Source organism: Lissotriton helveticus, chromosome 7 (genome assembly GCF_964261635.1).
Source record: "Lissotriton helveticus chromosome 7, aLisHel1.1, whole genome shotgun sequence".
Lineage (NCBI taxonomy): Eukaryota > Metazoa > Chordata > Amphibia > Caudata > Salamandridae > Lissotriton > Lissotriton helveticus.
Genome location: NC_136068.1, coordinates 1,028,041,852 through 1,028,058,617, shown reverse-complemented (window position 1 = coordinate 1,028,058,617; position 16,766 = coordinate 1,028,041,852). Strand labels below are relative to the sequence as shown.

The window sequence follows — 16,766 nt, the reverse complement described above, 5'->3', positions numbered from 1 at the left end:
CGCTCGCCTACTGTACAACATTCCTTGTTGGCAGTCAGCCAAGCATGCTTTAAAAGATCTTCATTGGCTTCCAGTTGCTGCTAGAGTACAGTTCAAGGCCATGTGCATTGTGCACAAATCCTTTCATCGAACTGGCCCTGCCATCTTGTTCCCCTTAGTGGTGCCCTACGCCCCCCCCAGAGCCCTCCGTTCTGGATCACTGCATCTAGCGACCACATTAAAAATCAACAAAGCGAGGTGGGGTGGTCGCTCTTTTTCCCACACGGCTGCTAGGCTCTGGAACTCCCTTCCCCTTGCCCTGAGAGGGAACCCAAACAGGATGGCTTTCAGGAAAGCGCTGAAAACATCCCTTGTACACTAAAATCTGTTAACTTCCCTGCTAGCCCGCCTAAGCTATCAATGTAAGCGCTGCGAGGCCCCCGGGTGGTCGGCGCTATATAAATATAATTTTTCATTTCATGCTGCGCCCACTGGAACTTCAGGTCCCACTGCGGAGCCAGCATATGCCACCTGGCATGATCTACCAGCAGGATGCATGATCTACCAACAGGTTGCAGGAGGCCATGAGGCCCAGCAGCCTCAGGAATAGAGGCTGAAACATCAGTATCATAGCCCGAATATCCCGGACACGCTGCTCGGGAGGATAAGCCCGAAACTGCACTGTATCCAGAACTGCTCCAATGAAAAGGAGCTTCTGAGAGGGTATCAGTTTTGACTTCGACACGTTAATAGTGAACCCCAGCGAATGCAAGAGGTTGGCCGTAGTCTGGAGGTGGGAGACGACAGCCCGGGACGAGCCCGCCTTCAACAGCAAGTCATCGAGATAGGGGAAGATTAGAACCCCTCATCTGTGCAGATGAGCTACGACCACTGCCATCACTTTCGTGAACACCCGGGGGGCACTGGTAAGACCAAAAGGGAGCACAGTGACCTGAAAATGCTCGTGGCCTGCCGTAGGTAACGCCAGTGGGCAGGAAAGACGGGGATATCTTGTAAATTGAACTCTACCATCCAGTCTCCTGGGTCAAGGGCAGACAGGACCTGAGCCAAGGTTAACATTTTGAACTTCTCCATCAGGAGGAAGCGGTTGACGTCCCTGAGGTTTTAAAATGGGACGCAGGCCTTTGTCCTTCTTGGGTACACACGAGGCACGGATCAGGGACTGATATCAACTTGTCACAGGAGTCACAAGGCTTGAAACCGGGCCCCCGGCTGGACATGCCTCGTGCACCAGGAGTCGAAGACTCAAAAAATGAAAGGGTTAGACAAAAAGTGACTAAGGGGCACACTCTCTCCAGATCTGGGCTGGGGTGTGCAGAAAAAGAAAGAACTGACGTCAGCGCATAGGGGCGGCGTCTAAGTAGATGCAGCAACATCATCACGACGCCAACGACAGACGCAGAGTCGACCCACGCCACCTACCGATGCGCAGGGGTACTGCTACGAAAACATTTCTCCGGATCCAGTCTGACGCCTGGTGGTAATTTTAAGGTAAGAAATCTATAACTAATAGTCTCTTTCAGATTGTTGAATGAAAGTGCTGAATGTATGTGTGGCTCTGAATGGTACAGTGTATGGCGGATGAAGTACTGTGCAGTGTATGCATGCTATACTCATGCACTGGACGTTTACATGCCTGTGGATGGCACAATACATGGAGGGACCTGGGTTCCAAGACTCAGGTCCTCATGGTGAAACATGTAAAGAATATAGAGAGATCCACCCAGACAGATTTGTTGATTGTTGCTTTTCTGTAAGCTGGGTAGGACATAAACTGGGGAATGGAGGCACGGGCCTCCTCTGCACACTTCATAGTGTGCTCCTTGATTCAGTGAGAGGTCACAAAGAAGGGGCCTGGGCACATCTCAGGAAGGAGATAGGGGTAAAAATAGAATCATAAAGATAGGGCTGGAGGCCTTGGGCTAACCATTTGACGAACATATCATTGTGGCTGACATCTGGGTGTGAACCCTAGTCTCTCCTGCGGCCTGTGTTGTGAAACTATCAGCTTCAGAGACATCCTTGCCGTGAAAGACTGCTTTTTAAGAGGAAGAGGGAGCAGAGGGGTATGCACTTCAAAAGAAGCAGAACCCCAACATTAAAGTCTCAGACACTAAATCATATTTGGTGTCCGGAAATTTACTATAAGAAGGGGAAATTGTCATCTGCCAAGCAGCCAGATGGGCTGTGTGAGGCGAGGAAGTTTTGCAAGACTGTGACCAGCACTGAGGGTCAAAGCCTGCTAGTCTACCTCCTGTATAAGGGGACATCACCCAGGAATCCAAGACCACCTGCCCTGGAGCCAGTAGCACCAGTGCCTGCCTGGATCACTGTGCACTGTAAGGATTAGGAGAGCACTGGAGGGCGCAAGGTCCAATGGGGAGACATTTTGAGTGGATTCTGTGGTTCTGAAAATCTGGACCCTGTTGTTATCCCGATATCGAGGTCCAATACCCGTGTCACAAAATATCAACGTACCATGACGAATTTGGTGTCAGCGAACCGATAATGATTAGGACATCATTCACATACATTTGCGTCATAATCGAGGGTCGGCAACACCCCCAAATCGTAGTTTCCGTCCCGACCCCATAGACTCCATTTTGTGACCGACATCCATCTCACGTCTTGCCCTCATGATAAGTCAATTAAAGGTCGAGCTTGATCTAAAAGGACACGTCCTCCTTCCCTGACTTCCCCCTGACCTGTCCCAACTGACTCCATTGCCTTTAGCCAAACCTGTTTGGGCAGCCCCTCGCCCAGTGGCCAAATACGATAGCATCGATGCATAGCATTCCTCAAACCATTCACTACATACAAAACCATGCTTTCTACAAACACACACCTGTCCTGTTCCCTGTTTATGGCCAGTTTTATGACTAGGAGGTGCCTTCCTTTATTGGGGTTTCATCGATATCTGATGGGAGTTCCGGGCTTAGCTGGGTAATCTATCACAAATTGGACGTCTAAAATACGGGCTTGCCTACATGACTTCGCTCTTTTATATTATTGTAGAAATATGTGTATAGCCATATCATAAACTCAAGAATTCTTGCTTGCAGCTATTATTTTTGTATATAAGGAGAAGGCTGGTTCTGTAAAAACGAACAGTCTCCTGAGAACACATGACCCGTGTTTGTCGTGCTTCTAGGACACCTGTTACTTGGTAGCTACCAATAAAACTTGATCTCTGACTGCGACTAGAAGACTCCGTGTTTCTGTGGTCCGGAACAGGGAGAACTCAGAGGTCTTCGGGTGTTATCCCCTGGCACCAAACGGGTTCCTAAAAACCCGTTACCTCAGTTGGCGCCCAACTCGGGGCGGTATCAAGCGGTGACGGTCCAAGCCAGATGTTCGTGAGGAGCTTCGTGTGAAAATTCCGGAGGACGGCCAGCCACTTCAGCGACCCCTGTATGTCGACGTGGTTCCGAAGGTCTTTGCTGCGAGGTTCCCCGCGTCCCGACGGCTACGAAGGACTGCTGCCCTGACTATCGCCTTGTTTTGGACCCAGTGATCCTTGGTAGAGCGAAACGATAGACGAGTCTTCTAGCGACGTCACCGATCTTCAAATACTTCAGTTAAGTATAAGTGGAACGTCTCCCAGTCCTTAGTTTGTCCTTAGTTTTTGTTATCCTTGAGATACGCCTTGATTTGGTACTTGCAAGCCCCAAAGCCGAAGGACTTGTGTTTTCACGAGAAATATCGTAATCGATAATCCTTTGAAGTTTGAAGCTAGACTAGTGAGCAAAGATGCCTGGTTTTAGCAGACTTGGAAACTTGTTTTGTCTTGGTTATAGTAAGGACTCCCGATTAGAGGATTCCTGTCCGGTTCCTCCGATTGGAATTCCAACGTATGAGCTCTACGTAAAGCACGGCGTAGGCCCTATCACATATAATGAAGTGTGGATCAAATACACCCGCAAGGATGGTGTTTTAAAATGGCCCCAATATGGTAGTTTCGACTCAGAAATATTAGATAACTTAGAGGTCAAATTATTTAAGAGAAAAGCCCGGCCGGCGATGTTTGACTCTTTTCGCTTATGGCGCAAAGAAGCCAAACAGAAAGAAATAAAGTTAGCAAAGAGGAATAAAAGAGGTATGTCAATGGTGCAAGCTGCCGTTGCATACAGGGATAACGAGGAAGAGCAAGAAAGCGAACAAACACTTTGGAGCAAGAAACTAGCAGTAGATAAATGCTACCCGATGTTACCAAATAAGGGACAAGGTCAAGAGGAAAGATCCGAGAAAGATCCATTAATGTCCCACTTATTAAGCTCACCTCCACCGTATGCGTTAGACGCTACTACAACGCCAAAGCGTTTTTCTATACCACGCCCCGGCGCACGAAACGCAGCTCTTGCACACACGCCAGCTACTCTTCAGCTGTTCCTACTTCTCCGGCGCAGCCTTCTCAAGGGCCGCCATCTTTGCCACCTACTCCATCTACTTCTATGACTTTGCCTACAGCTCCAGCTATTGTCTATGATACTACGTCTACTACTACTTCAACCTCCTCTACTATTGCCTCTACTTCTTCTTTGCCTCAGCCTGTTTTTTCCGATGCACTTGCTCCTCCGCAAGCTTCTCCTTCTATTAGACAAAGAGTGACAGGTACCGTCACTGGTCTGCTTTCACCTTTCTTCGGGTCGCCTAAAACAACCCCTAAAACAGAAGATAGACAGTTACGTAGTCAACTGCCTGATTACGAGGAAAGAAAAGTGCTAAATGAACTAGCCCGTAAATGGATTACGGATACTGTTAGATATGATGTTCAGTCTGTTATGGAAGTTTTTCGTCAATGGAATGCACCCACTCAGAGATACGTATTCGAAGAAATGTGTGTATATTTGGGCGAAGATTTGGAGACAAATGATCCCACATACACAATGAACGAACTATGGCGTACACGCTTTAAGTTCCACGAAGGTATGATTATAGGCAGAGATGTTGAGAAAGCGATAGAGTTATTACTCTCTTATAGGAGTAAGGGAAACGTCTCTAGATCATTGTACGAAGACGACGTATCAGGTAGGAAAAGAGCGAGACAGTACCCCATGAGAGAGGTTCCCCCGGTTTGGAGGGAAGGCGATGCGAATGTAGTACCGCCAATTCTGCCTCATTTCCAGCGTGTATGGGTACATGTCCCCTGGAAACGATCCGAAGTCTTAGCACTCAAGCAGACATTGCCTGATCCTCGTAAAAACCCGACTGGGTATTATAAGGAGTTATCGCAAACTGCAAGCTCATGTATAATGAATTTAGCGGACATAGACATGCTGTTTGGGAACGTTGTTCCACATCCTCTATGGAGCAAAATACATCATATGAACCATGATCAAGAACTAGGTGACTCATGGGCGAACATTGCCGCTATAGATGCTAGACAAATTGGTGGTTCTAAACCTGAGCCGTTAATAGCTGAACTTCCCGGTAGAATTATCGCGTACATGAAAACAATAATGCCTGAAGTACGCGTAAACTGGGACAAGCTATCTGCGTGCAAGCAGAAGAAAGATGAGAATGTGTCTGACTTTTTCACAAGATTTGAGGAGACTTTCACCGATCATAGTGGTCAGGATATGGCTACCGAGGGTGGCCAAAGATTGTTTGTAGACAAGTTCGTCCATAATTTAATCCCTGAACTGTGTAATAAACTGAAAGATTCAGAGAGTGCTTGGGCTGTCTCTACGTCAGCTCAAATTTTAGCTACAGCCCAGTACTATGAAAATAGGTGCAAAGACGAGCTAGATAAAGTAGACAAAAAGACAAAAGATTTAAAAACTAAAATTCTTCTCCAGCAAGCCTATCCGCCTCGCACGACTAGTCAGCCCAGTTATCAACAACAACAGCAGTATTCGAGAAACGCGCAAGGAAACGAGTTTTCCCACCAGCGTATTGCTTATGGCCCGAATCAATGTGCATATTGCAAGGAAGAGGGTCACTTTAAAAGTAATTGTCCGGCTCTTGCGCGACGTTTGAGCGGTGCTTCAGGTGTAAGGGAAAGAGGTGTTCAACATGCCCCTAGAGGTAGGGGCCGTGGAAATTTCGCGCAGAATACAAATTCTTTTCCGCCTCAGAATTCGATGAACAGCTTCGACCAACAGAATAATGCGTCGACCAGGTCAGCTCAGTACTATGCTGACGACTATTACACCGAACATGAATATGAGGGTAACGATTGCTAGGACAGCCATGGACAAAGAGAGGGAGTCGTTTCAGTTCCAGTAGATCAGAATGGACCTTATGTCGAGGTGATCGCCTCAGGAGTGTCAGAGCCATTTCTGGTGCTACAAAAAGTTCTATCATGCACTCGAAACTTCCTGGCGCACCTTTGTCTGGCGAAATGAATGTTTCAGTAGGTTTCTCTGGCGCCCCTGTTAGAAACCCGATCTCCAGTCCTGTATCTCTTTCTATTGGCCCATGCGAATTAGAGGCACCCCTCATTCTTACCACAGGTTGCGGTGAAAATTTGTTAGGCTTGGATTTGCTAAAAAGGTTATATGCGACTTTGTACTGTTCACCATTGGGAGTACAACTTACTTTAGGTAAGAAAATCGTTTCTCCAATGTATGTGTCAAAAGAAAATATTGCGACTGAATTGTCGTGTCTTCCTGATGTACTCTGGGCAAACGGTTCTAATGATGTAGGTCGTTTGGAGATAGCACCATATGTCATAACATTGAAAGCCAACGTTAGGTTACCACGTATTCCCCAATACAAAATATCTCGCGAATGTGAAAAGGCGTTATTGACTATTGTTTATGACCTGATTGATAAAGACGTCATCGAAGAAACAACAGGAAATGTTTGTAACAGTCCAGTCTTACCGGTCTTAAAACGTACCGATCCTTCACAGCCCCCTGTGTATAGGTTCGTGATCTACCTCAGAGAAGTGAACAAGATAGTTATCCCACAGTTTCCAGTTGTCCCCGACATTACTGCTTTATTGACGATGGTTCCAGCCTCAGCAAATTGGTTCTCGGTGATCGACCTGAAGAACGCTTTCTTCAGCATCCCGATTGCTGAGGAGAGTAGAGATATTTTCGGATTTAATTTAGGAGGACGAAGCTTCCGCTTCAAGTGCGCTCCTCAAGGCTACTGCGAAAGCCCATCAATATTCAGTCAGGCCCTGAAAACACAACTAGACACGATTGTTCTACCGAATGGTTCAACTCTGATTCAGTACGTAGACGATCTACTGATCGCTGCAGACACTGAAGAGATTTGCAAGAAAGCTACGTTATCATTATTGCATCACTTATGTGACATGAAGCACAAAGTCTCTCTCTCCAAACTACAATTTTGCCGACAAGAGGTAACCTACTTAGGTCACATCTTGTCGAAGGAGGGAAGGAGACTGACACCAGAAAGAATACAGGCAATCGCAGAACTGAGTGCCCCAAGGACACAGAGAGAGGTTCGAGCCTTCTTGGGCATTACATCGTACTGTAGACAATGGATACCGAATTTCTCACTACTAGCTAAACCCTTGCTGGCACTACTCTGTAAAGACACGCCAAATCCTATGCCTTGGTCTGAAGATTGCCAGATGAGTTTCCACGAGTTGCGTGATGCATTATGTTCGGCTCCTGTGTTGGGAAACCCCAACTACAGTAGGCCTTTTACACTCCCCTTCCTGAATGCAACGATACTTTATGGGTTGATGGTTCATGTTTCAAGCTGCCGAATGGTGATACGACTGCAGCATATGCCGTAACGACATTACACACCATTATAGAGACCGCGCGCATTTCCCATAATTCTGCACAAGCTGCAGAGCTAATTGCGCTTACCAGAGCATGTGTGTTAGCGAAAGGAAAGCGAGTGAATGTGTTCACTGACAGCCAATACGCCTTTGGTGTGGCTCACAGTTTTGGGAGATTGTGGCGTGAACGTGGGTTTCTTACGTCACATGGTGCAAAGATACAACATGGTCAGCTAGTTAATGAGCTCCTCCAGTCACTGACCTTGCCACTACAAGTTGCCATTGTAAAATGTAGTGCACACAAAAAGATTCAGGATGATGTTGGCCGCGGGAATGCATTTGCAGACGAGGTTGCGAAAGAGACTGCAAGGAACACAATGAGTCGGATGTATGTTGTAGGTCCCGCTAGATGGATTACTGATGTGGGAATGTGTGAGGACACCATCGAAAGCGTGAAATCTATACAAGCCGAGGCAACTGAGAAAGAGGTGAAGGAATGGAGAGAAAGTAAGGGTAGGTTAGATGCGAATGGTTGTTGGGTCGAATTGTCAGAACACTAGCGATGGTTATTGCCTAACGCCTATGTACTTGCAGTAGTAACAATGGCTCACGGATTTGCACACATCAGTTCGAGAGGAATCTGTAAAGTATTGGCCCCAGTATGGCAAAATAGCAATATCCCGAAATATGCAGAGAATGTGGTCAGAAACTGTATGGTGTGTTTGAAGTACAATCCCGGTAGGGGAACCCCAACTCCAGCTGGTCATTTTGCGCCTCCAACGTATCCGTTCGAGGTTCGAGGTTTTGCAGCTCGATTTCATTCACATGGAGAGATGCAACAATCTGAAGTATGTGCTCGTTGTTGTTTGCGCTTTCTCCAGGTGGGTGGAAGCGTACCCCCTTAAAGACAATACTGCCTTGTCAACTGCCAAAGCCCTTGTCAAAGAGTTCTTCCCGAGATTTGGCATGCCTAGAATCGTCTGGAGTGATAATGGAAGTGAATTCGTAGGACGCGTGATGAAGAGAGTGTGTGAATGTTTAGGCATACAGCAAAAATTCCACTCTGCGAATCACCCCCAATCAGCTGGATTGGTAGAGTACTACAATGGCACTTTAAAGCTCAAATTAGCCAAGATCCAAGCCAGTACAGGTCTTAAATGGCCTGACGCCTTGCCCCTAGCACTCCTGTCAACTAGGATGACTGTCCATTCCAGAGTAGGACTTAGCCCTCACAAGATAGTGTTTGGCCGCCCAGCCAACGTCTGGGGCGTGCCAAGACCAAAGAAACTTAGCGAAATAGAGCACCCCGTACTGCTTGACTATTTGTGCGAATTGACAACTAAATTGCGTGTTTTACACCAACAGGTTCACAGTTCCTCTCCACCAGCCTCTGACGATCCAGGTCACTCCATCACACCCGGCACGTGGGTCTTGGTGCGGAACTTCCAGCGCACAAACAACGGACAGCCGAGGTGGACCGGACCTTACCTGGTACTTCTTTCCACGAGATCAGCGGTTCGGGTGGAAGGCAAAAAGAACTGGGTGCACGGGACCCATTGTAAACGGGTCCCTCTGCCCCTTCCATACGACCGGTGGGTCAACGAAGGAATTGCCGACTCCGAGACAGAATCTGTACCTCGTTTCATCCCTTTCAGCGATGCACGTTTAAAAGAAACTGGTACCGAAAAAGAGAGTGATCATATTTTACAAGGATTTGTGCCACAGTCTACACAGTTGGACACTACCGAACCTGAGACATTGTTTGAAGACCACACCGTGCCAGGAAAACGACGGTACAATTTAAGGACTAAACAAAGAGACTAGATAAAAACGAACTAATGTGATTTCCTTTCCCCCAAGAACTATTTTTTGATTTTTCAGCTCTCTCACTCTCAGGAAACTTGCTCATTTTTGATTTTTGAACCGCCATCCAGTTCTGCTGCTAGGGTCGCGGTTGAAGGCTGGGGAGTGCAACTGGGGACGTTTAGGTCAACGGTTCTGGTTGGTCCAAGGGAGTTACCCCGGACTGAACAGAGCGCACCCCCTGGCAGAACCAACCTACCACGCGGGCAGCAACTAGAGGATGGAGTTTCCTAGGGTAAAGAGACCTACCACACTCACGAACGTTGAAAGACGACTATGCACTGTACTGGCTAAAAGAAAGTTTTTGATAACATGTATTTTAATGTTGTGTAGCATAACGATGTTTTTGACTGGTTATACTCTATTCGTATTCCAAGTTACGTTTTCAAATGACACCCGGCCACAGCCTCCTCCTACTATCTCTCCACACTACTTTCACCCTCTACCTGAACACGAGTCTGCCAGAAGACTCGAATTTGTAAATAACTCATTCATTCAACTCCTACACCAACACCAGTCCATAATGAACACATCGAACTGTTGGATATGTGGACTCATGCCACACACAACGGATAAGGGTATCCCATACTTCATCCTGCCTTTCAGTTATTATGGTTCTCTGTGGGCTTTCCAGACCATGTTCCTATTCGCCCTAGAACCATACCCGACACGTTCTACTGAAAGTGATTCCAGTAACAAGGCACTAATAGCAGGGATAAGAAACATGAGTAGAGAGTTCGACACCTATCTTACGATTCCCAAAGATGAACTCACTCCGTACACTCGTTGGAACGTAACTAAATATGGGGTTTACCTGAGTAAGAGCCAGACAGCAAAGAAATCCCGCCCAGTGTGGATAGTACCCAACCGAGGTCACTTATGTTTACAGGGTATCGGCAGGGATCCCAAAGCACAATTAGGAAAGAGTATATGCACGGAAACGTATGTGTTCGCTTCCCGAACTTCCCCTATAGTATTAGCAGCTAAAGGCACGTATTTCGTCTGCCATGACCAAGCTTACACCTGGTTACCCCCTGACTTCTCAGGTACATGCTTTATCGCATTTCTGCTGCCTCCCACCTACACGGCCAGAGCAGATTACCATCGGACAAGGACAGCTAGAGGTGTCGTGAGTAAAGACGACACCGCGGGTCAGGAATTCACTGACTTCGCAAAGGGTTTTCTGCCATTTTGGGGGCCTATGGTAAACAGCAGGAATATTCGCCAGTTATCGAGGATAGTTGAATCCGCCGTGAGTACAACGGCCGGAGCCCTTGGAAATTTCACGACCGAACTTCAGTCGGATCGACTTATGACCCTTCAGAACCGAGTTGCCCTAGATATCATACTCGCCGATCGTGGTGGTGTGTGCAGAGTGATCCAATCTAGTTGTTGCATTTTCATCCCTCATAACGCACCGACAGTGTACCAAGCCATCTCTAAACTACACGAAATATCTGGTTCCTCCACGTGGAAAAAGGAGATTGGTCCTTGCTAGGGTGGTTCTGGGGACTGATCGCTACATGGGGATGGAAAACATTGATCTTCATTGGGATGATCTTAGCACTTCTGTTTATGTTCTGCCTGTGTATACAGTGCGCTCCTGCACTCTGTGGCCTCTGTGCTACTTCATGTGTACGGAAGCCTGTGTCAAGGGACGAACTGAGCAACAGAATGATGTTACAGCAGCATCTCCACGAATTCCTTCATACGGATTTGGACTCAGATTAACATGAATTATTGCCTTACATAAGGGCAAAAGGAGGGTCTGTGGTTCTGAAAATCTGGACCCTGTTGTTATCCCGATATCGAGGTCCAATACCCGTGTCACAAAATATCAACGTACCATGACGAATTTGGTGTCAGCGAACCGATAATGATTAGGACATCATTCCCATACATTTGCGTCATAATCGAGGGTTGGCAACACCCCCAAATCGTAGTTTCCGTCCCGACCCCATAGACTCCATTTTGTGACCGACATCCATCTCACGTCTTGCCCTCATGATAAGTCAATTAAAGGTCGAGCTTGATCTAAAAGGACACGTCCTCCTTCCCTGACTTCCCCCTGACCTGTCCCAACTGACTCCATTGCCTTTAGCCAAACCTGTTTGGGCAGCCCCTCGCCCAGTGGCCAAATACGATAGCATCGATGCATAGCATTCCTCAAACCATTCACTACATACAAAACCATGCTTTCTACAAACACACACCTGTCCTGTTCCCTGTTTATGGCCAGTTTTATGACTAGGAGGTGCCTTCCTTTATTGGGGTTTCATCGATATCTGATGGGAGTTCCGGGCTTAGCTGGGTAATCTATCACAAATTGGACGTCTAAAATACGGGCTTGCCTACATGACTTCGCTCTTTTATATTATTGTAGAAATATGTGTATAGCCATATCATAAACTCAAGAATTCTTGCTTGCAGCTATTATTTTTGTATATAAGGAGAAGGCTGGTTCTGTAAAAACGAACAGTCTCCTGAGAACACATGACCCGTGTTTGTCGTGCTTCTAGGACACCTGTTACTTGGTAGCTACCAATAAAACTTGATCTCTGACTGCGACTAGAAGACTCCGTGTTTCTGTGGTCCGGAACAGGGAGAACTCAGAGGTCTTCGGGTGTTATCCCCTGGCACCAAACGGGTTCCTAAAAACCCGTTACCTCAATTCCTGTGTGAGGACATGCCTGCTGCACCAATTGGGTCAAACCCTGTATGCCAGGAGAAGGCCACCGTGAGGATAGTTGTGTGAAAGATTCCAGTGTGGTAAGGGCCACAGCTTGTGCGGTAGAGGTGCTGTGCCCCGTATGCCAGGAGGGGCCACCATGGTAAAGAATGCTGTGCAGTAAGGGCCGAAGCCTTGCGTGGTAGCAGTGCGGTAACCTCATATGCCAAGAGGGACCACCATAGATAACTTCCCGTGTTGACCAGGCTGGAGCCCACGGACAGAGAGTGGCAGTGACACTGTGTCAGAGGAGGCAGTAGAAGCACTAAGGACTGTGACTTGTTCCATTCTGTTGGAGAAGTGAGAACACCATGAGAGCAATGTTACTCAGGTGTGAGACCCAGACAGAATCGTTATAGCCATCCCACCATTGGGAGCGAGTCAACACTTACCCTACAGGAGATGGCACATTAAACGTCTGCTCACTGCAGGAGTGCGACCAGAGTGAGAGAGCCTGTACCCGATGAGTGCAGCCGCTGAGTCTGCCTGCGGCCGACTTGCCTGACTTGGGCTTGAGACACTGCGGCGTGCGCCAACAGGGTTCACTCCAGAACTCCAAGCGCTTCCATCCTGCCGGTTAGAGTAAGACTTTTTTCGGGTCTGATGGCCCAAGGGAGCGCGTGTGCTCTGGAACACTATTGACTTTAAATCAGAGTCATAGTGGACTTTTGCAACCTTGGATGCTACCGATTGTGAATGGGGAATAACCATGACTGTTGAGTCCCGAAAGCAGCAGGCAGGGTTTCGCTCCAAAATTTGTGCAGCAGGCCTTCTGTTCTTGGGTCAGCAGCTCTTCTTTGTCCGTATCTTCATTAGGTTCAGGGTCAGAGGATGCCACCTATATACTAAATTTAGGGGCGTTAAAGGGAGTGAGAAGTAGTAGCCAATGGGCTACCTACCTTTAGCGTGTCTAGACCCTCTAAGGGACCACGTCTTGTGGGAACAGACAATACCCTAACACCTGTTAATTTCTGCCATCCCAAGATGGAGGAATTGGAAAAGTCTTGCCCACATCACCTGCACCACCTTAGGGGTGGTGCTGGATGAATGTGGGCACGCCTCCTAATCTAATTAATTTTCCCTCCACTGACTGGAGCTGCCTGGGTTGCATTTTAAAGGCGGCATCGCCTTTGAAGCTTACCGCCATGGAAGACCATCCTGGCCTGGGGAAGATGTGAAGCATCTCTACACAGAGCAGGCTTTGTTTCTGGCAACTGGGAAGCTCTGGCTGCCACCTCATGAGGTCAGAAACATGTCTGGTGGTGGCAGGCTGGCTAAGACTAGTCAGAGACCACACCAGTGATTGGTAGGTTTTCAGGGGATTCTCTAAGGTGTCTCCTGTGTGCATTTATTAATAAATCCAACACTGTCATCAGTGAGGATTTATTAAGATGAGATGTTTGGTAGCAAACATCTAAGGGTACAGTGAAGCTATCATGGAGCTAGGAAACTCGTGATGACAAGTATTCAGCCCATGCACACTCTGACTTATCTGTGCACTTACAATATCAAATATAATAGGGTCTTATCTGCTCATGCAGATATGTCCACACATGGGATATAGTGCACTTTGCCTTGGAGCTGTAAGGCCTGCAGGAGGGATGACTTACCTGTATCTCATGCAGTGTATGGTGGCATGGCACACAAGGCTATGTGCCATGTCGACTCTTCGGTTTTCTCTGCACCAAGACACGCAGCTTGCAATGGCAGTGTGCATAGTCTTGGAGAGGGGTACCTGAGGTGGCACAATTTGTGATGTAGCCCTAGTGGACCCTCTTCAGTCCCAATGCCCTAGCGACTTACAGAGATTGCTGAAGTTGTGCCAATCGTGGTTCAGTTTTAGGAAAGAGATCTGGCACTGGGAACCTGGTTAGCAGGACACAGTGCACTTTCAATTCAAAATCACATCATGCACCAGGCAAAAGGTAACTGCTAACCATGTCAAAAGAGACACTTTCCTACAGCGATGCTGTGAAGACGTCTATGCACGGATTTCATGCGTTGTAATGGCATGGGTTGTAGTAACATGTATTGTAATGGCTGCGTTGTAATGTCATGTGATGTAAAGGCAGTTGCATTGTAATGACTGCGTTGTAAATGTAGTGCGTTGTAATGACTGCATTGTAATGGTTGTTTCCCATGTTATTGCTGCCAGAAAGGCTATTTTGATGATAAGTAGCTGGAGGGGACAATTATGCAAAGGCTTGAAAGAAGCGCACATAAGAAAAGTGAGAACCAAATTAAGGCCCCACTGTGGCATGGCAATGGGCGTTGTTGGAAACATATGTACAAGCCATTTTAAGAATCTATGTACAACAGAAGATTTAAACAGAAAGGGTTGGTCTGGGAGCTGCAAGAAAGTGGACAGAACAGAAAGTTAACCCTTGAGAGTATCCAATGCAGGGCCCTGCTCGGCAAGGGTAAGAATAAAAAGAATAATGGTAGAAAGAGAAGCAGAAAGAGGGTCAATAGACCCTTCTGTACAATATTTTACAAACTTTTGCCAACAGCAGGCGTATACCGTCTTAGTGGAGGTATGCCTGGCTGTCAAGATAACCTCACATACTTGACAGGTTCAGGTGGAGGACATCCCCTGCTGCTGCGACGGAAGATCCTTCCGAAGAGGCAGCCTGATCAAAGGATCGATGCTCATTTTCAGAAACTCTGGATACCAGACGCTCCCTGCCCAGTCCGGAGCCACAAGAATGATCTTGATCTTCCTGAGAACCCTGGGCAAAAGTGGTATGGGCTGAAAGGCATACAGTAGGCCTTAGCTCCACTCGCGATGAAAAGCGTCACTGGGTGATAGCCGCCCAGAGTGCAAAACTGCTGACATTGCGCATTCTTTTCAGAGGGGAACAGATCTAACCAAGGCTCTTCCCATCGTTGAAAGAGACTTTGCGCCACCTCCGACAGGAGATGTGATTTGTGATTCACTCGGCATCGACAGCTGAGTTTGTCTGCCCTGGCATTCAAAGAACCTGCCAGGTGTTGAACCACCAGAGTTACGCCTTGCTTTTCCAGCCATGTCCAGAGACGCAGGGCCTCTTGACAAAGGGTCCAAAACCCCACCCGCTCTGTTTTCTGCAGTAACACCTGACAGTGGTGCTGTCCGTGAACACCTGCACTAATTTCCCCTTGACAGAGGGAAGAAATGCTCTCAATGCCAACAGGATCTAGCTGTGGGTTGAGGACACAATTAAAATTGCCTCGCAGTATCCATGGGGTATGGGCTTATTGAGTAAGGGCAAGGGAGAGGCGCGCCAAAAAAGCTGTTAGGGCCATATTTGGTGAGTATTTGCTTCCTAACAGTACAAGTCTATCATCTAATAGGTCTTCCACTAGGACACAGCGTCCCTCTGTGTCTACATCTACCACAATGTGCCTGAAAGGGACCCCAGGCCGCATCCATATAAGTACTCCCCTTGCAAATCCTGAATAAGTGATGCTATAGCATTGCCCACGTCAGCGCTTTTGCTATGTGAGTTTCTTGAAGTAGCGTAATTTGTGCCCCGGGTCTCCTGACATATTGTTCCACAGTGCATCTCTTGGGTGTCGCCTCCTTCCTTCAAACGTTTGAGGTTAAGACCCCTATGCTAACCATACTGGACTATGTATTGTACTACTAAAAGGGTAGGGAGAGGACCAAGCCCTCTACCAAACGTGGTGGGGGAGAAGGGCATCTCCTAGCTTATGTACACTAATTCTGACGCAGGGCGTGTCACTGGTATCTAGTCTGTCTCTGCCTGCCTGATCTATTTAACATGAACTGATGATAAATCCCTTCTCAACTCCCAACCCAGGGCAGTTCGCAACCGGGTGACTACCCAAACTATAAACTCAATATCCCATGCAGCGGAGCTCAAAGATTCTCTCGCATATAACAGTGCTAACCTCTCGAAGGGGTTCGCGGGGGAGAAGAGTGGGAAGCCTGCCAATGACTCTGTGATGCCTCTTCGCAGCTGTCTAGAGCTGCAAGAACTGAGAAGGGGTAGAGCAGGCCAAATGTCATTTTAGACCCATGTATACACATTCTATTACTTTATAAAGCAAATTAAGTTGTTCCCGAGACCCATTTTTTAATTGGAACCCGTCCCCATGCACCTTTGCTCAAGGTGTGCCCTCCATGTCTGCACCATGAAGCAGTCTCAGCAAAGATAGGGGCGGGGGCAACGTGATTATCCCCATCCTTGGTCCTCCAAAGCTATGTTTGCTTGATGTCCCCAAGTTTCAGTGTTGTTGTTTCCCAAACCAAACTATCTGCAGTCTGCAGTGTGACGTTTGGTAAAATCAATGATACAACGCTGCTCTGTGAGCCTCTCAAATCCGTGTCCGAGTGGGTGTCATCACTGACCTGCTCCGGCAAGGAAGGTGCCCTGCACACCATGAAGGAGCTGTAGATAGGGCATGTGATTGCTCTTCTAGGACTTGCTCTGGTGTAGGTGTGCCATTCATCTTCTGTGTGACCCA

The 16,766-nt window shown here is 47.5% G+C and overlaps 2 protein-coding genes across 2 annotated transcripts in view; one reads left to right on the top strand and one right to left on the bottom strand.

The window, feature by feature from the left end:
* CCDC57 (coiled-coil domain containing 57) overlaps nt 1-16,766 on the bottom strand; it is an 821,470-nt gene that overhangs the window by 72,551 nt on the left and 732,153 nt on the right. The gene's annotated exons all lie outside the window — the stretch shown is intronic.
* LOC144769601 (uncharacterized) overlaps nt 1-16,766 on the top strand; it is a 99,522-nt gene that overhangs the window by 74,748 nt on the left and 8,008 nt on the right. The window lies entirely within an intron of this gene.